This window comes from Argiope bruennichi, chromosome 5 (assembly GCF_947563725.1).
Source record: "Argiope bruennichi chromosome 5, qqArgBrue1.1, whole genome shotgun sequence".
Taxonomy (NCBI): Eukaryota; Metazoa; Arthropoda; class Arachnida; order Araneae; family Araneidae; genus Argiope; species Argiope bruennichi.
Window position 1 is genome coordinate 45,285,379 of NC_079155.1, and position 21,184 is coordinate 45,306,562.

General features: G+C 25.8%; 1 protein-coding gene across 1 annotated transcript in view; it reads left to right on the forward strand.

The window, feature by feature from the left end:
• The window catches only part of LOC129969227 (protein Wnt-11b-2-like), an 87,841-nt gene that overhangs the window by 1,413 nt on the left and 65,244 nt on the right, over positions 1-21,184 (forward strand). The gene's annotated exons all lie outside the window — the stretch shown is intronic.

Consider the following 21,184-nt stretch of genomic DNA (forward strand, 5'->3'; position numbering starts at 1 on the left):
TCTTTATGCAGCGCGTAAAGTCAATTACAACAAAAACTAAAAGAAATTAAATTCCTATTTGAAACAAGTTTGAATTAGAAGATTGATCCAAAGAAGATGGAAGTTGTTGACGAAACTTTGTTTTGCAAAAAAGAATATTCTAATGGCTTGAAAAATTATTTTTAATTTTGTTAATTTTAAGCATTTATGCAGAAATTTTTATGCTAGATTTAATTTGATTTTACAAAGTCAATGTTTTTTTTTAATCTTTTGAACTGCCGTTTTTATTTTTATGAACTTATGACATTTCTATGAACTGCCATTTTTATTTTAATAGTTTTATGAACACTATAATTTTGAAAAAAATTTCGGAAGATATAATCAAAGCGGGTATATAGTAAAAAAAAAACCGTAGTCACATTAATTTTGTTTTGTACAATTTAAATTTTTTTTAATATTTTTATTACATTTTAGTTTTATTTTACAATTCATTAGAAATTTTATAAATGTTTCAAATATTTTTGTTTAAAATACGACTCAGTGACAAAAAAAATAATATATGACATAAATGGTCACAAAATATTTAATACCTTAGGGGTTTTTAGGAGTTAATTTTCCCCCAGAAGTTCCTGAATTCTTAGGGGATATTTTATGTCATTAATGATTATTTTGTATTTAAAAAGTTGAATTTTTTCAAATAATATATATGAATATGTTACCATTTTCAAAGAAATCTTTTGATACTAAATTTATAAAATGGATAAGTAAATTAAAAAATACTCATCTGTATTTACTTAATGCTGTTAGTTAAAATAATATATTTATTTTTTTAGACTATATTAAACAGTTATAAGATTACCAAATATTTCCAAAATTTTAATTATTTTAAATGGAAATATGTGCTAACATCACTAATTCTATTTACTTTGAGATTAATTTCAGTCTCTTATTCTTTTAATTTTTAAAAATACAAATTGACTTTTTTTTTTTATTCACTTGACTGCCAAATAATATAAAAACAAGTAATTTTCTAATATATCGCATTTCTGCTGCTTTTGAATAGAACGTTTTGAGTCTCTTTGACTAGAATTAAAGATTTGTGGTTAATAAAAGATTTGCAGTTTATTAAAGAATAGCAGATTTTAAAATTATTCTTTAATTTCATAAATAAGAAACAATATGCGAAATTTCAAATTTTATTCAGGTTTTAATATAGAATATTCTAAGATGAATAAAATTTGGTACTTTCAATTTCATTTACAAATAAAGACAAAGCATGTTCACGGTTTAAATTTTTTTTTATCAATATGTGCAGTTAATAATTCGTTTTATTCATTTCCTAAAACAATATCGACGATTTTTAAGAGGATCAGTTTATTTTTTATTGCAATATTTAATATTTCTTTTATTTTTATTGCTAGTTTCTCATTTACTAAGAATGAAGTTTAAATGACTCTTTATTTAAATTCTCTTTCTCATTTTCGTTCAAAGATTTGTTTCAGGATCTTGTATTTTGAAAACAGACTTTTCAATATTTATTTTGATAATATTTGAATATAATTTGAAATGGAAAAGTATTAACTTAACTTACTTCGTCACGAGTAATCTTTAACTACTGAAAACAAAGTATAATCAACGATTCAGGATTTTTTATACTGGAGATTTTTGCGTGAAATGGTGAGAAGTTTTGATAACATGTTACAATGGATTTTTTTTCTTATATTTATTCAATCATTATTTATTATTAAGTTATTTTGAGAATCTTCTATTTGATACATTACATATTACTGACACTATTTGAGTCATTTTAGATTCGAAGAGGAGGAAATTTTTAACATTTTCATTCCATACTTACGAATATGGTAATCTGTAACATTAAATATTGAATCCCAAAAAAAATTAAATTTTTAAAAATTAATATTAACTATTTCATACAAATTTTGAGAGGAAGAATTTCATGATAAAAATAATTGCACCAGATAGATTTTTTAAATTTTTTTCGAAAGAGAATTACAATTTCGGTTCATATATAAATACTGATCTCGAATTTTAAATTTTTGAAACAAATAACTTAATGATATAATCTTCAAAAAATTTCTCTAGAAGAAATGTTAGTTGCAAAACGTTAAATAGAGATTTGAACTTAATCCGAAATATCTTACTTGATAAGACTTTAGGCTCGATCTATCTACCTTTGTTTTATTTCAAATTTTTTTTCGGTAATATCTTCTCTTACATTACAGAGCGGCAATAATGTGCACACAAAAGAGTATATAATATGATATAAACGAGTGTGAATATAAATCTAACAATTGAAACAATGAAAATTATTTTCGTAAAATATTTTTGAATTTAGATAAACAAAATTATAAAGTTATAAAATTGGAATAGCCGAAAAGATTTTTTTTTCTTTTTGTAAATTTTTTAACTTGATAAAAATGCCTTCCTGGAATAATATGCCACGAAACTATTGAGGAAAAATTAAAAAGTTTTGATTATTTTTTCTTAAAAATGCAATCAAAATTTTGAAAAGTTCTTTCTTAGTGAGAATTTAATATCCAAGGTCTAAAAAATAACTGTCAAATTTGGTACTCTAGATTCAACTTTCAGGCCTATAGAATGATTTTTTTATCATGAAAGAAGCAATACACATCGTCGCATGACGTAATTTACAAAACAGAATTTCTGTTTTCAATTTACACAGAGAGGATTTCGGCTCATAAACGTTATCAAGTTAAAGAAAATGTTAAAATTATATGGTTTTTCTAACTCTTATTCAAAGTGAGATTTGAATCCAAAAAACCGTTAATAATCATTACATTTTTTACGATTTAAAGCTTCTAAATTTGAACCAAATCACACCCTTAACTACTTATATCTACTCATACGAGAATAGAAGCAGTTCAGTAACTTTGTAAAATGTTATGTATAAACAGCTTTAGCTTGTTGTCACTTTAACTGTGACTAAAACAGGGATTACTGATTTCTTGCTGCATATCGTGTTGGAAAGGGTTTTAAGTCGTGCCTAACACTCGTAAAACCGTTTATAGCTTGCGTGTTGATGCTACAGTCACCAACTTTAACTGGCTTCTCAGTGTTTAGGAAGTGATATGAAATCATAGCATTTGTAAACTTTATAACAAATGGAATTAGTCATGTGAAGATTCACCTTCTTTTTACTTTTGATTTCATAAACAGACTAAACAGATAATTTGGCAATTACAGTTTTTTTTTTAATTGTAACAAAAAAAAAATGAAGATGGAAATTGCAATTTTTAAGCCATTTTTTTAAAAGAAAAAACACGGATTATTTTTTATTGTAAATTTGAGTGAAACATTTTAAATTTAAATTTCTAATGGATCAATAAGAATTAAAAAATATGGGTTAAAAGGTAATGAAAAAAAAAAAAAGAGTAATAACTTTTGAATAGATTACGTATTTACAAAATACAATTGATCATAAAGACAAATATTTTGTATAAAAATTAAAAGAAATAATTCGAGTTCCAAAAAGAATTGTTGTATTATTCCCTTGTTAATTTAATGTGTTTATATTGTAGGCTATATATTAAACCTTGAAAAACTTCTCTACATGTTCACTGAAAAGAATCTTTCAAAATTTTAATTAGATTTTTAATTGAAAATTAAGCGAAATTTTTACATTTTCCTTAATAAATTTGGAATATGTTACCGTAAACAAACAAACAAAAAAAATACATTTCTTATACTAATTTGTAATTTAAACATAGAGCTTTTAAGGAATATCAATTTTATTTCATAATTTTTTTATGTTTATAAATTTTTAAAAGTATTTTAAATATATTTAACAATATTACTTTTCATTGTTTCAGTCATGCAGTTTATTCTCACGAACGTTACAACTGTGTTATATGTATTCACTTTGTCGTTGCTTTATAATAAAGAAAAAAATTTAAAAATAAAATAAAGCTAGGGCAGTTAGTCCAAAAACATTATTGTGCTACATTGTTTGGATTAGACATTAGAACCTCTTTAAATTTTTTTTCCATTCTGACTTTTGAAAATAAAGTTCATTGCATTTTTAAAAATAATAAATATTTTTTTAGCCTTAAACTTTTATGGAGTGAAAAAATGATAATTCAAAATGACAAAAATGTTATATTTCTTATTTATTCTCTGTTCCAAAGATGAAACATCAAAATGGGCGTACAGTTGTTTCGAGAAGTAGATGCTATTTTAAATTTATTTTTATTAGATAATGAATTGCTTATATATTAGATTTGTAATGAATTATTTATATATTTTTGAAAATTCTGTTCCACATATTTTTAAAAAGCTACAACAATTTTAAAATGACAGACATGTCATTTAATTTATGATAAACAAAAGTGCTCGTTTTGTTTTAATTAAATGAAAAAGAGTTTCTGCTGATGAAGTGACATTTGTATTTCTAAATTAATGTTTTTTTGTTTGATAACTGCGGAAGATAATATATAGTTGAAATTCAGAAATATGTCTTGAATTATGACTATTTCCATTAGTAGTGCACGTGCGCTATATAATCATCATTTAAATATTATAAACATTTTGTTAAAAAACAATTTTAGATAATAATAATAATTATTAAAATAAACTGTCTTATTTTTCATTTCTACGTTTCGAGGTTTGAGTTATTGCATTAGTAGTTAAATGTTACAAACTCTTTAGTAAAAATTTATTTCTTTAAGAATTAGTTTATTGATATTTTTTCAACTAAATAAAATTCTCAAAGAAATTAGAAAAATCAGTGACTCAGCGAGCCTAAACTAATTTAAATCCTTAGAAAAGAATGTTCATGTTTATTTAATTTGAATAAGATTCCTTCATAAAAATAAAAAATTTATCGTCTGCGCACATTTTTTTCCACTCTTCTTTGTGTTTTATCTCCTACGTTTTTCTTTATAATTAAACTTCGTTTTGCTGAATTATATGGATTACATAAAATTGATATCATATTAAAAAACTGATATTATAATAATTTGATTCAGAAAATTTTTGATTTTTCATTGCAAACGATTTTTATTGAATTAATAACCATCTTTTTATGCTTTTAATAAATGAATTTTTTCTATTACATTTTCGTTTCGTTAGAAAGTGGCAACTAAAAATTTGTCTGGAATTTAATAAATATGATTCTTTTGTTGTGTGCAGAAGATATATTACTGTTTAATCTTATCAAAGTTAATTACGTATACATATGGACAAAAATTTTAAGGCAAGGATTCATTATTCCTAATTTATTGCAAGGTAATTGTTATTATTTAATATTTTATTCTAAAGCATTCTAATGATTCGAATCAGATTATTAGAAAAATATTCTTAGCTTTAAGTTTCAGAATTAAAAGAAATATTTTAATTATCAGTAATGTTCTGTTTCATAATTTTATTTAATAAAAGAATTAAATAACCAGTTTTCGAAGTATGAGATTTAAATTATTTCTAATTAATATGGAAGATCATTTTTTTTATTATTTTGTGTGCATTTTATTAATTCAAAAAGATTACGCTTAACGCTCCATCAGTTGAGTATTTTTTTCTAAAAAAATGTAGTTGCGCTGTATCCGTCAGATACACAAGTATATGTTAACATTAGTAAATAATATAGCTTAGTAATAGAAAAATATAGATATATAAACCCAATTTAAAGTAAATACAAACAAAAACAGATTTTTTTTTCGAAATGAACTAGGAAAATAGGAAAAAAGAATTTTCTCTCAGATGTAGCATCATTTAGTTACTGCACAAAGAAGTAATCGTGCATCTGACAGATAAGGCACGACTAACGGAATGTTATTTCTTATTAATATTGACAATAAAATATTCTTATAATTTTAATCAAAGACCTCATTAATTTTGTATGTATGTATTTCTTTACGGTAGAACAATAAAACTAAAGAACTGATTATTTCAATTCGAAAGTATAATTTATTATAATATCATTAATATTATTATTTATATGTTTTTAATAATAAGGATTTTCTCAAACCATATAAAATTAACTGAAGAAAAAATCTGTTTCTGATATTTAATTGCAAAATTAATTTTAATTTAGTAATAAAAAATAATCACAAAATAAAGTATTAAGCTAATTTTTGCTTTATCGTAACATTCTAAAGTTTATTGCTATTGCTTTTCGAAAAAAAAAAAAAAAATCTGAATGAATGTCTTCAGAGAAGAAATATGAAATAATATCTAATGAAAAACATCTAAAAAGCCACAAAAATTAGTTCATATATATAAGCTTAAAGAATTTAATTACAAAGTATTGTTTTAAGGTTACACTCTTTTTCTTATACAATATCTCTATATTAAATAGAAGTTGAGAAACATTTTATTGCATATTTTTACCAGTGAAAAGTCCATAATGATTTTTGCAATGAAATATCATCCGGAATTTTTAATTTTGTTCTCACGTGGTATTTTGCTAAAGATCACGAAATGCGGATAAAAAATAAATGGTGCATATTATGACATAATAAATATTGAATATGCGTTTAAGAACTTAATAATAATAAATATAATATGATAATTTAATAAGTAGAAAAAATGAAGTAAAAATAAAATTCAATATTTTGTGAAATAAATATGATTGCATGAACGCAAGTTGTTCTTAAATTATTTTTAATAAAATAAACAAAAGATTGATTACTGCTTGAAATTAAATTTACAGCTTGAAATGAGAATGACGCAACTTTAATTATCAAATTATATTTCATTTTTTTATAAATGAAAACAAAAATAAATTTTTATAGCATTCTTTTTTAAAAATTATTGCTATTCTTATCATATCAAAAATAAAGAAAATCAGAGAATGGAAATAAAAGCAGGAGATGGGTATTTCTGAAATTCAGATTTCTGTAAAAGTATTTTCAGGGCAATTGCACTTTATGCGCAGTGAAATACACATTTCTGTGACGAAATTTTCTAGTCTATTATTTAGTAAAATAAAATTTTCAATATTTTTTTCATATGAAAAATAAAGACGAGAAGGTTAAGGTATTTTGGATTAAAGGTTTGATAGAGAAAACAAATGCATATTTTAGTTTCAATTGGCAAGGATTAACTACTGTCTTTAGATACTACAAGACTAAAAACGTATGAATTTAAAAGAGCTTTTTCATATTATTAAGAAATTGAATATTTTTAGCATATAATTTTTTAAACAATCGTATACTTATGCAGCTTTCTATGCTACAATATAATATCGGATTTCAAATTCTTCTATGTTTTTTATTGTTAAGTTCCTGACTATCAGAAATGTTTCAGTTATAAAAATGCTGCTTTTTTCTAATTTTATATAGAATAGAAATGAGTTTGAATACTCAGTTTCAGAATTAAGAAATTCCCAATTTTATTGCCCTATTTAAGATTAAAAATAAATTGGTTTGAAAATAAAGAATAAAATGTAAACCAGTAGCCATTTCCTGTTATCAAAATGAAAAATCATTAAACATTTTTTTTTTTTTTACTTCAATCATCTTTATTAACAAAAATGAAATAATCTCTAAATACTTTTACGAAATAAAATGTTTTTAACCACTCTATGGTTTGAACTGCTATTTTGTTACCGTAGCATTAAGGAATTTTGAAAAATAGTTTTGAAGTTTATCAAGGATAATAATCTTAAAAATTTCCCTTAAATATTCCCTTTTATTTTTTCTTCAAATATGTAAAACCCATATGACATTTTAAATCACATGAGTTATTTTCTATTAAAATTCAAATTATATAGAAAATAGACCATTTCTTTTTATTATATCATTGTCTTAAAATGGATGAAAATGCCAAGTCAATTCTGAAAAACTGAGGTGAAAAAAATTCCATATGCTGAAGTAAAATTTTCTATTCATTTATTTAATCGTAATTGCGAAAATCATGGGATATTTATGAAAGTAGTTTTTACATGAATAAATGCGTAATTATTAGTTTAAGGCTTGTTAAAATGTGTCCAGTGAATAGCAGATTTCTATGAGTTTGAAAAAAAAAGACAAAGATTTGTCGATAAATATTTATTTCTTTTTTGTCCTAAATATGGCAATACATTTCAAATAAAAAAGTTTTAATTCAGAGGATTACAAAATTTTATTAAGAATGATCAAGAAAACAATAATTTTAACCCTTAAACAGTAAAACAATTATTATGATTTCTGGCTGATATTCTTATTTTTATAACGCAGAATAATTGAATTATAATACATCAAAGGCATTATTTAATTTATTTAACTTTAAAACAGATGAAAGAGTAGTTAAGAATATAGATTTTAGGTTGTTTTATAATTCAACATAATTTAAATTAGTGAACAGCATATGATATATTAAATAATTATTGCTGTAAATGTCGATATCTAAAATCAATTTAGAAATAATTTGCATAATTTTTTTGCTTTTTTGCGAAAAGAAAGTATGTTAATCATCGAAAAATTCTATCTCAGACTTTGGACATCACTATCTCCACATTTTAAGCCTTTTATGAATCCGAAAAAATATTTTAGGAATTGTTGCTGCTTCTCCAAAATATTTGAGCATTATAGCTGAAAAAAAATCATAATGAGTTAAGTAAATGATTTTAGGTGCTTTTTCTGCATTAAAATATAAATCTGTATAAATTTCGAATAATATCGGTGAATGGTTGTAATACTATAAATATATCCATGTGCATGTAAGTACGGCAATTCAAAATTATAACGCATGTAACTAATGCACTTTGGTATGTGACCTATAAATGCAACTGTAGATCCGCATCTATTAAATTGAGAAGGAATAAGAAGTATTCCAAAACGTATACTTAACCTATCTTCATTATACAACTAAATTATACGAATATGACAAAACTATTTATTGGAGTAAACAAAAAAACCACTAAAGATTTCCACATTAGAGATGACAAAAGATTTTCACTGTTTTATTTAAAATAAATACTCAGTTTCTAAATTCTCATATCAAGTGATGAGTTCCTATTCTTATTTCTCATGTTTCCACTTTATATTCCAATACAAATTCCTTGAAAACGTGCTTTAGGAAAAAGATTGCTCTCATCCTAAAAATTACTACAAGATCTGAATTTTTTGAAGGATGGATAATTTATAAAAAGTATTCCGCCATCTCTTACAACTTATTTTAAATACATGATAATATTAGTACAGATGTATAACACTCTTGTGTAAAAAATTTGATTTAGAAATTTTCTGACATTATCAGATAAGAAATCTTCTGTTCTGACATTTTAGTGCTTGCTGTACTACAGTTTGCGCTTCCATTTTCCAAATTAAACGTAATTTGAAATAACTGAATGATTTCCATCAAAGACACAAAATTATCTGTGTAAATTATATTTGAAATTATTCGTACGGTTGAAAAATTGATATCGTGGATAACTATGTCTTCTGGAGACATCTTTCAAAATATTATACGCAACCTGATATTTGCCGCATAAATGAAAAAAAAGAGCTTTGAAACGGTGAGGAGCTACATTAAAAAAAATTTTATAATACAATTTTTTGTGATTTTGCTAATATATTATTTTCAGGGATTTTATAATGCGCGTGGTATCCTTTAGTTGAAAGAAAGTAAGAGTAGCGCCTGTACTTAAATATTCTTGGAAAGTTAATATAATTTTTTAAAATAATTTTTTATTTTAAAAGCACCAAAACCAAAAAGAACGACAAATTCAATAATAAAATAATAAAACTATTTTTCGTCTTACTATCCTTATTGCCAGTGACTGTTTCAAAATGTCATTTTAATATTCTAAAATAATTGTATTTTTCCATCTTTTTCTCAAATTTATTTTTCTCTCAATTTCAAAATACGTATTTCAAGTTAAATACGTATCTCAATATAAAAGTTTATAATTATTTTATATTTTCTTACTGAAGATTAAATTGATAAAATCCAGTTCTAGAAACAGTTACGATCTGTAGATTTGAATGTTTCTTGAGCAGTGACATATTTAAAAATCAAAGCAATTTCATAAAAAAAATAATTTAAATTTAACAAAAAACATGCACATTTCATTAAATCCAGATTAATGACTTTAACCATTAAGCTGTTGTAAAAAGATGATATATACCATTAAATAAATTTCGATAAAAAAGAATATATGATCTATATATTTCTATATCATTATATTTCTATAATAATCTATATATGATATATTTCTATAATCTGCACGTACACACAAATATATTTGGCATCTAATGCTATTTGTAAATTTTTTATGCATATATTGTATGAAAAAAATGAGCCAAATATTTGAAAAATTAACGTAAAAGTAAATTCAATACAAAAAAAGTAGTATTAAATAATAATGAACATTTTTCTAAAATTTTTACTGTATTTAATGTTTGCTGTTTTGCTTATTGGAATGAAATATTATTTAAAATAAGATCACAAAAGTTTCTTTCATTCAAAGAAAAGAAACACAGCAATAAATAAAATTCATTTGAAAGATTCGTTATATTCTAATCAGTTAATAATCTTGAATATTCCATTAATAAATACGAATCGACTTGTTTGAAACTATTTTAATCATTAGGCCATTAAAACCTTCATTATATTTTAGGATCGGCATGTTGACAGTCAAAATGCACACACCTGATGTAACTCAAAAACAGGTTGATAAAGTCACTAAAACCACATTTAAAGCAAAGATTGGAATTGTACACAAAGGAAAAAAAAAAGAACTTCACTAGCAGCTGCAGGAACATAAAATATTGGCAAAGTGGGATGTATAGTACACCAAAAATTTTCTTCTTTACGATTCACAGGTAAAATTCCTCACTCCCATTTGTTTAGAAAAGATGAAAGAAACGCCGCCCGTGAGGACCCTAAGTAATGTTGACTGAGGTTGACTTGTAAACGTCCCGAGGCAGAAAAAAATCCCTCTGATGAGTATCTATGGGTTGCCTTTCCCACATTTACGTCAATAATAAATGATTTTTTCCGTTTATGACTCTTTTAGGTGGTATTGCATAAGTAATTTATCCTTTGTGTGTGATTTCTCTTCTCTTTTTTAACAATGTCGTATTTGAAAAAGTACCTTTTCTACAGACGTATTCAAATGTCATTCACGATTTCAAAAAATTTTACGCTTTAGAAATGAGAAAATACTTGCTTTAATTAGTTAATCAAAGGGATTCATACAGTATAAATTTTTGAGTTCGTTTTAGTTTTTAGAAATAGGAATGTCAAAATGTTGTACTAAAATAATATGATACACTTTATAGAAAATGGATGGAAAATCTTGATATGCTTTTTATGTAACAGAAAACTTAAAGGGAATTCTTTGTGTGAAATATTTGAATCAATTCGGAAGCTAAAAATGCATTCAATTCAAAATAAAATCAATCTAATATAAAAACATAACAATGCTTGTTTGTTCGTATCTTACTGTTCATCCGATTGCGATAAAACTTTGTCAACTTATTTCTTGAATTTGCGCAAAAGTTATAGGCATAGTACAATTACTATATCTAAAGTAAAAAAAAATAGAATGAATGTTATTTATACTTCTCCTTTATTCATTCAATTTCAATGAATGTATTCATTGTCGACAAGAAAATAAATATCTTCATTTCTATCATTCCTAATTAAACAATATAGCCATTTCAAAATTCAAACGATATTTAAAAAATAATTTCTTCTGCGGAAGCAACGCACCGAGTACCAGCTTGTAACTAAACAAAAAAATATGCCTTTTGCAAAGACAAAGTGATAAAGGAATCATTGATACTTTTGGAGACGGATAGATAGGGTAGAATCAGCTTGCAAATCCTGTATCTGATAAGGTAAAAATTCTTAATCGTTAACATCTTTTTTGAATTAATAATCAAAATATTTAAAATAATAATTAATGCAAATGTATTTAGACAACTAATTGATATCTTTAAGCCAGACGCTATAAATCTAAAAAGGTTTAAATTTATGATTCTTATTTTCTTTAAATTTATGATTCTTATTTTCTTTAAATTTATGATTCTTATTAATTTTTCTGAAATAGTTCCATTTATGATTCTTATTAATTCATACTTATTAATGTATAAATTAAATTTTTAGTGTATTTGTCCATTTTTTTCGACATTGGAATTGCTTTTTTTCTTTTATTGTGAGCATGTGTGACATTAAAAAAAATTAATAATAACTCAATTATTCGAAGACATATCCCACAAAAAAAATCATCTATCTACAGAATGTATTCTTTATCAATAAGATCTCCCTACTTCAATTGTTTCATAGTAGCAACATGAACTGAGGTTTTGTGCGATGTCCATATAGGTCTGATTCAACGTTACTATTAAACATTTTGGTTAAATAAAATTGATCGAATGGTCAAATAAACATTCCTAGTGAACAACTTTCCTGAAGTATCTAATTTCTAATACAAGGTTGCTAAAACAATAAATCAGTGATAGTGGTCCCCTCGAAACTTTCTCGTACATTCTCTAATACAGATGTATCCTCGTTTTTCTCAAATAAAATTGAGGACCTTGCGCAAGGCCGTAAATGCCACGAATGCTCAGAGTTAATTATTTACTCATTGTTTCATTGCTCATTAAAATGCTCATTATTTACCCATGAGAGTTGTGTGCTTTCTAATATAGTAAAGAAATCCGGTACTTTAATATTAATCATACGGCATTAGCGATCAACAAATAGAATATATTGAGTTTTGGCACGAATCTAGCTTATGAAATTTGGTTCATTCTTTCGGCAATTGATCGCTGCTGTTACTATATATATATAATATAGAAGAAAATTAAATTTTTATTTTGAATGTCTTTTCTTTTTCTGACAAATTGAAGCCAAAATTTGGCATAGAATTACAATTGAGGTCACAAGATTGTATACCATCTTTCATTTATTTAAATCATTGCATTTTTGATTATTGCATTTATATGGATGCAAAAGCGTAGACTGATTGACGGCATTGACAGATTTGGTTCTAAATTTGACACTGATCTATACGTTGTAAGCTATATTCCTGTACTAAATTTTATTCATCTAGATCTTGGAATTTATATATTTTATTCTGTCAACCGGAAAGACAGACTTCTTCAAATTGGATTTCCTTTCAAATTTGATGAAAATCCTCACATTTGTTGTGAATACTGAGAACTGAATTCCAAATGCATGTTGGAGTTATCATTTCACAAACAGACAGACAAAGCAGCAGGCAGACACAACTTGTTTTAGATTCAGAAATTTCTGAAATAATTTTGAGTTATTCATGTCACAGACAAATAGAAATAATACCGAAAATGGGTTTTTCGAACACAGGAAGGTGAAATTCATCAACATTTCGAGTTCTATTTTTTTTTTTTTTTGAAAATTACAGCATTTTTTCAATGTATACTTCACATACAGAAAAGTTAAAATGGAACAATTTGAGACATTTTATTCAAATTTGGGGTATTTTATTTAAATCGGGACAAATCAAGGGCGTTTTTTTTCAATTCAAGGCAAAATGCTTTAAATTGAAACTCTTCCAGGTAAATTCGGTCTTTAGGTTATAATAACATTGTTTTTTAATGCATAAAACAATGCATATTTACATTATTCGATTAAATCTTATTTTTCGTCCCTATTAGAACAAATATTTTAAATCGTGATTAGCGCAGTTTACGCATATTTCATTTCCTGTCGTATTTTTTCCTCGTGCACCTTTTATTTTTTTTTCCAACTCTATTTTAATCAGTTGACCAAAGAATAGCATCTTGAAGGAAAAGTTTAACTTTTTCCCGAACAGTTTTTTTTCTTGCTTTTTTTCACAAAACGTAATAGCCCATGGCGTAGATCTTTAATTATATGCTTGATCAACCACAGCTTCCTTTAACACTTTTGCATGTCAAATGGCGAGTAATGTGACGGTAAAAACCCGCTTTATTTGATACAATCTTGCCGAGGTCTGACTCATTTTGTGGCCGTCTGCTTTCACACAAATAACGGAAAACTCATTGTTCTGCTCGAGAATTGAATCCAAAAAATGTGTTGCGCATAGTTTTCTTTACTTCGTAATCACACCTTTGGTGTCAAAAGGGATGTAAGTTATGAACAATTTAATATTTTTTTAAACCGCACTTTTTTTAGAGGCTGACGTAATCACTTAAATGGTAGAATTTATAATTAAGAGTGGAATTACTCATTTTTTCTTACTATTGGCGTCCGTGATATTTTTGGGCATTTTAAACTCTTATCAATTTACTCTTCTAATCATAAGAAAGCAAAATATTTTTTTAATGATTAGTTTTTATTTAATAAATTGTAGATGTATACCGTGAAATGTAAATGGAAAAAAACCCTAATATAATAGACAATACATTTTTCAATTTATTTCAACGAAAATTATATTTTAAAACAATTGTAATTATAATAGAATTATGCAAAAAATAGAACACCCCTTTTAATACTGAATTATAATTCATGATTAAATAATAATAGATATTATTAAATACTATAAATCAACTGAATTCCCATTTCCGGCATTGTATCTATGTTACCTAACAACAATAATGACGGAGTTTTAATTAATTATGAACTTTTTATTCATGAGATTTACTTAATTTCAGTTTTGATCTCTCTTTAAATAGAGATTTAGTATTTTTTCATTTTATTTATTAACTACATAAGGTTATGTGTTTTAATTAGCTTTTCTTGAAGCTAGTTAAAACACATACATTGATATTTAAGTGAATACGAGTTTTACTGTAATGTGATTTTTATAGAATCAAAGAATTGTAATATTTTATAAGTTCAGGTGATTAACTGATAAGAAATAGTACGAATCTTTTCTGGCATTTTCTGTGTAAAAAATGGCATTTCAGCCTACAGTTAGGTTCAAATAGTTTGTGAAAGCAATTATTACTTTACTAAAAAACTATTTAATTATTGTCTTTTTAAAGTTTTTAATTTTTAATTAACTATCAAAAATGTTACAGAAGCTAGGAATCAGTTGCCCTTTAAATTCCATTTGTTTACGAAGATTGAATCAAATCAAATTCAATTGAATGAAACGATTAACTTATAATGAAGTTCTAAAAATATTAAACTATGCATTGTCTTAGAGATCAAGCAAATGTACATAATTTTAAAACTCTAACTTATAATGAAATGAATGAAAAAATCTATTACGAAATTCTATTTTCACGAATATGAAACAAATGAAGTGAAATAAAAGAAATAGAGAAAGAGAGACGAATGTTTATATACCTATGATAAGTAATATATCTTAAATATTACTTCAATTGAAATTCTTGGCTTCTTCTATAGAAATTTCTTTTCTATTCTGCTTATCTCTATTTATTCATAGCATTGTCTTTTCTCGAAAATATGATCGATTTTGCCGCATCTTTTTCTTCTAATGCATTAGTTCTTAATATTTTCAATATTAAACGAATGGCACAATAGAAAACTTCTATCTGTTATTCATTTTACTGAAAATTTATTATTTATTATATTTTATAGAAGTCATTAAGAAAGAAATTTTTCTTCCCCTACCCAATATGGTTGGAAATATTACTGAAAATGATTTTTATTTAAAGATAAGGGTTCGCTATTGTAATAGTTTTCGATATTTCAACTTTATGGCCATGTAATAAGAATTAAAAGTTATCATATGATGGCTTTGCAGAATTTTTTTGTGCAACTTTTTAGATTTATTAATTATTTATAATATACAAGTTTAATCATCTATGTCAATGTTTCTCAATCTTTATTAAGGACCCTATTTTTTACAGCCAGAAAAATTTCTAGCTCGAAAAGAAGGCAATATTTCAACCTCGTTTTCTTTTACGTTTACGATGGTTTTCTATTCTGCGAAGCCTAGTTAATAATTTAAAAATATTTATCATGCGAATGTTTATAGATGGCCACACTCTCAGAGCATAGAGTCACATACATGCTACGAAACGTATAATAAAAAATTGTGCCGTATGCTTTAAGGAGCAGATTGTTGATTTTAGAGAAACCAAATTTAGCTCTTAGTATTTATTTAGGTAGTTGGTTGTTTACTTTTACAAATTTATAATTGGAATTACTAATTAAAAATAATCATAACTGTTAAGCTTTTCTTTAACAACTCCTTAGCATAATATTGTACACAAAACATTTTTAAAATTAAAGTTTAAATTAAGAGTTAAAAATTAAAATCATCATAATTTTTCAGTGATCTCAGTTTTATTTCTTCAAAGATTCTTTTTCAAATCTTAATGCATTTTCACATTATTTTAAGTATATTTCACAACAATATTGCTCATTGTTTTAGTAACTACATTTTATATACGAATCTTTATAACGGTATAAAACACATTTTCTTTTCTTTTCTTCTTCTTCTTTTTTTTTTTTTTTTTTTGTATTCACGTTATTGATATTATAGTAAAGAATTATTTTTTAAAAAAAATAGATTATAATGTTATGAATAAATTATAAGGTTATAAAAATAGATTATGATGTTAAAAGGATAAACTATCATATTAAGTTTAAAATCTGCTCTAATTTTTTTGCATGCACTTTAATCCGAAAGATTTAATAAAAGCAATGTTTTCTTTGTCGAGTTGTCTGATTTCATCACTCGTGTTTTTCTTTCTTTTTTTTTCAATTTATTTTACTTAAAAATATAAATGATGACAAACCTTTTTTTATAATTCTGAATAAATGAAGAAATTTTTTTTCTTAAATTCCTCCTTTCACTGTAAACAGTGGAAACGTTTCTAGAATTTCAATTACATTACCAATGAAACAATTTTAAAGGGACAATTAGTCACAGTTTTACTTGACATCTCGAATTAATTATTTTATCTTATATATATATATATATATTTCTAACGAAGGTAAAGTATCTCGAAACAAATTTTGACCATGATTAAATTCCACTCGGAGAAACTGGCCATTCCCTTTCTCAAAAGCAAAAAAGCGTCATTCAATATCCGCTTTGTTTTCCCTTCAAAAGAAAAAAGAAGGGGGGGGGAGTGCTCGTCTATTTTCAAAGGTTATTACATCTTCATACCGTAAGCGGCGGGGCAGAAAATCACTTGAGCCGTGTAGCAGTGTCAGCAACAACAGCCTTCATCGCACGAAGACGTACGAAACTGACCGGGTGGGCCCGCTCAGACTGCCTGCCTGCCCCCCTGTCTACCTGCACCCCTCCTTCGGGTGTCAGTAATACCGGTCTTTTGTCCCCCTGCAATTATAGTTTTAAAAACCATGGCGGTGATTTTTGCCTTTTTTTTTTTTTTTGTTTCTCTTCAGTTATTCCCGCCCGAGAGTAGAATTTTCTATTCTATTAGTGAAAAAGAGAGAATGTGATTTGTTTAATGCATTCTTTTTTTTGCTGTTTGAGATTCTTTTCTTTCTTCCTCTGGGGGTCTCCCTCTGGATGAGATGCACCGAAGGCTATTAAATTCATATTATGATATAGAATACGCTATATATTACTGTGGTTAGTTTCCGTTTGCTCTTTTAGGTAGTTTTTGTTCTTTTATCGTGAGGGGGGGGGGGCTTTGAGAATTTCTGTAAATTGATTGCGTTTGTCAGACTTGTAACTTGAGTTTAGGTGGAGAGGGCTCTTCCCCGTCTTTTTTTTTACTTTTCTGATTATTTTAATCTGTATCTTTTCTCCGTTACATTTCTTGTTTCTTAACCAAATGCACTTAAAACTATATATATGTTTTTGAAGGCAATAGCAATCTGTTTGGGAAGATTGAAAGATTTGTTTGTATTTTTGGCAGTCATTATTTGATTCAATAATAACTTTTTTTTGTAATGTTGTAAATGATGAAATAATTTCAGTGTCTTTATTTTTATATTCAAAAAAATGTGTGAGGGGATCTATTCACATTGACAAGGTGGCCAAATTGTTTTCTTTGACTTAGATCCCAAAGACAGCTAGGCACGAACAATATTTTAGAGCAAATAGTTTTTAAGTACAAGTTTTCGTTCTTAATGGGGCTCACAGAGAAAATTTATAAGATCGTGGAAATTTTGATAATATATACTTTTGATATAAAAAGCAGTTAAGAAAAAAAAAAACCAACCGTTCTGTTTTATGGTCATTTTGGTTAATGGATTAATCACTTTTATCCATTATTACAAATAATAACCCATTAATCGCACAGACTATAATATATGTGCCATTTATTTTCTATTTAAATTTATACATTTTGAGTCGAGATAAAATATTTTGTATGAAAATAAGATAGCGAATAATTTAAAGTATCCGACTAGGTTCATAGGGTATTTTTCAAAAAAAAAAAAGTTTTTTATTGATATAATGATAAAATGATGAATAATAAGGAAATTATTTGAATGTATATGTAGCTTTAGAAGAAAAAGCACATTTTGATGTAAATTTTACCATTTATTTACAAAAAACTAGGATTGTTCTAGAGAAAGTTTGTATTTATAGTTTCTTTATAACATTACAAGTATAACATATCTTAGGTAATAGTTAGTTACACTCTAAGAATTATATTCTGAAATAAAATTTTTGTGTGTAGTATTTGAAATTATCTACGAAATTTTGGAATTTTTTTCAACAATATTAACGTTAACAATCATAAATACACTTCTTGAGCTTTCAATAAGAAATCCGTAGTCCAATACATTATGCATAATACAAAGAGCATTAATTATAAATTTCATTAAGATATCTTGATTACCTTTGAGATATGATGATACTCGTATAGAAAAATTATTAATTGCCCGTCCTTCAGAAACTGCAGTTAAAGTTCTTAAATGCTTATAAATAAGTATCACTTACATGTCAATAGTTTGCTGTAACTTCGCTTCAAACAGGTTTAGAGACAAAATAAAAATATCACTGGAAACAGAAATGCATCAATTTTTTTGAAATACAAATAAATAAATAAATAGATAAAATTGAAAAAATAAATATGCAAATTTTCATCCAAATTCATGTTTTCAACCTAGTCGGATACCTTAATCATAAAGGAGATCATCAGTTAAAAAATGATACTGACAATAGCCAAAAAATAAACAAAATATGGAGCAGTTTTAGAATTTTAATTATATATTTTCAAACAGAATCAAATAGAGGATGTTCCATGCATATACTTTATGAATAATCCTTGCATGAAAAATTAAAAAGGCATATAAAAGTTTCATAACAAATAAATTATAATAAATGAATTATTGGAATTTTTTATATTTTCTTTCCAAGCATTGTCTATAAAGACAATCAATGGAATTGTGAGCAATGCTAAGAGTCTGAAAAGATATTTTGCTGCTTTTCTCTTAACTTATTCAATGTAGATTGTCTTGTAGCATAAATGAAAATATACTTAAAATGTAAGTAATTAGGAATGACATTCAGTTAATGGTCATGGGATTCCAAATTACCCAAGATTATCTAATAATTTATAACTCATATTAAATTTACACATTAATTTTGATGGCAAATTAATATATTAATTAATATGAATATTAGAATTTCGAGATATTTATAAATTGTTAACTTTTATGCTTGTTTAGTACATGCATTTTTCTTTTTGTTTTTGGGGACGCTCTGTATATGATATTCTTAAATGAATTAAAGATTGTTCTGAAACGGATACATTTTTCTAATAAAGAAAAGTAAACATTTCCTTCCATTTATAGATATTTCGTATTTAGATTATTAAGTTCAAAAATTAACACATTTATAGATAAATGTTCACTTCCATACACGAAAATAAATTGAAAAATATTGTTGAAACATATTGTCTTTTCATTTCTTACCAATAGTGACAAAGTTAAAGAAAAACATTTTCGCTATCAAATATCGGCAATTAAAAAATATTAATGAACAATGAACGCTGTCTATGGAAATTAATGCTATGCTCAACAAATGACATGCTTTTGGTGTGAGATAAATTAAAGATGAACTTGTTTTCGGATGACTTAGTTTAGTTAAGTTTTATTAACCTCCCCTTTGAAAGCAACACTAGGGCTATTATAGGTAGGACTCGAGATTTTGAACCGTGATCAGATGACGAGGGTGAAAGCTAGCACCCTCTCTCCAAACTTTCATATCACACTAGCACAAAGACTTTGGCCCAGACGGATTTAACGTGCACTACACCCGCTTACGCGACGGTTCTTCGGTGGAATTGGGTCTCTAACCAGAAACCCTCCACTTCCGCATCCGTGACTTTACCACCAGGTCCCTGTGGCCCCAGTTTTCGGATTGAATGATTATTTCATTCTTTATTAGAAAATTATCATATATAATATTTTCATCATGTGCCATAATGATGTTGCTTTATGTGGACAAAATTATGGTCGATAGGTTCTACAGAGGATGCATAAATGCTTGCCATTTAAAATCTCGTTTAACCAAATATATTAATATTGAAATATATTTTGGAAACAGAAAGAACAAAATTGAGAAATTGAATTTTTTTAAAAAAAATTTTTTATTTTTTATTAACAAAGGATAATTCTCTGAAGACATTTTTTAGGTTGGTGGTATTCTATCATGCACATTTTGAGGTTCTTTAATATTATATGAAAAATATATAAAGCATCCAAATCAACATCAAACACAAATTAAGCGACCCACCCAAATTAATATTGCCCTGTGTATGATTCATCCAGTTCAGTATTTTGTTTTATTTTCCCGTTTTTTCATAACGTAATTTGACAAAATTAATATAGATTATTCAGTTATACATATTTTGCGAAAATTGCGTTGAGCAATTTCTTATTTAATAAGGCAATGAATTTCTGTTTTTTCCCTGACTACTTAAACAGCATTTACTGGAGATTCTCTTAAATGTTTATATGGTTTTTAACAATTTTGTTTTAAAACTATATCAGTGTAAAGAAAAAAAAAAAGCATGAAATTTCGTTTAATAAGTCAAGATATACATTTTAGAATTATAACTCGAAAAGCTATAACTGGATGAAATAAAAAGTCCTTTTTTGTTTAAAAAAGTTAAGATGTATTTTATCGATTGATAAAAAAAAAAAAACTATAAATATATCTATATGAAACAGAATTCAAGAAAAGAAGTTTGTTTAAGATATGATCCAAGTTACCCGTAATGCCAAAGAAATGTAAGAATCCACTTGGGAGTCAGATAGTTTCGTCTGCTTGTTCGAAAATATTTTTAAAATTTGCGAATATATTTCTTTAAAAATATACGGTTATTTTCGTTCTAAAGCTTTCTTGGTTGTGAATATTTCAAACATCCAT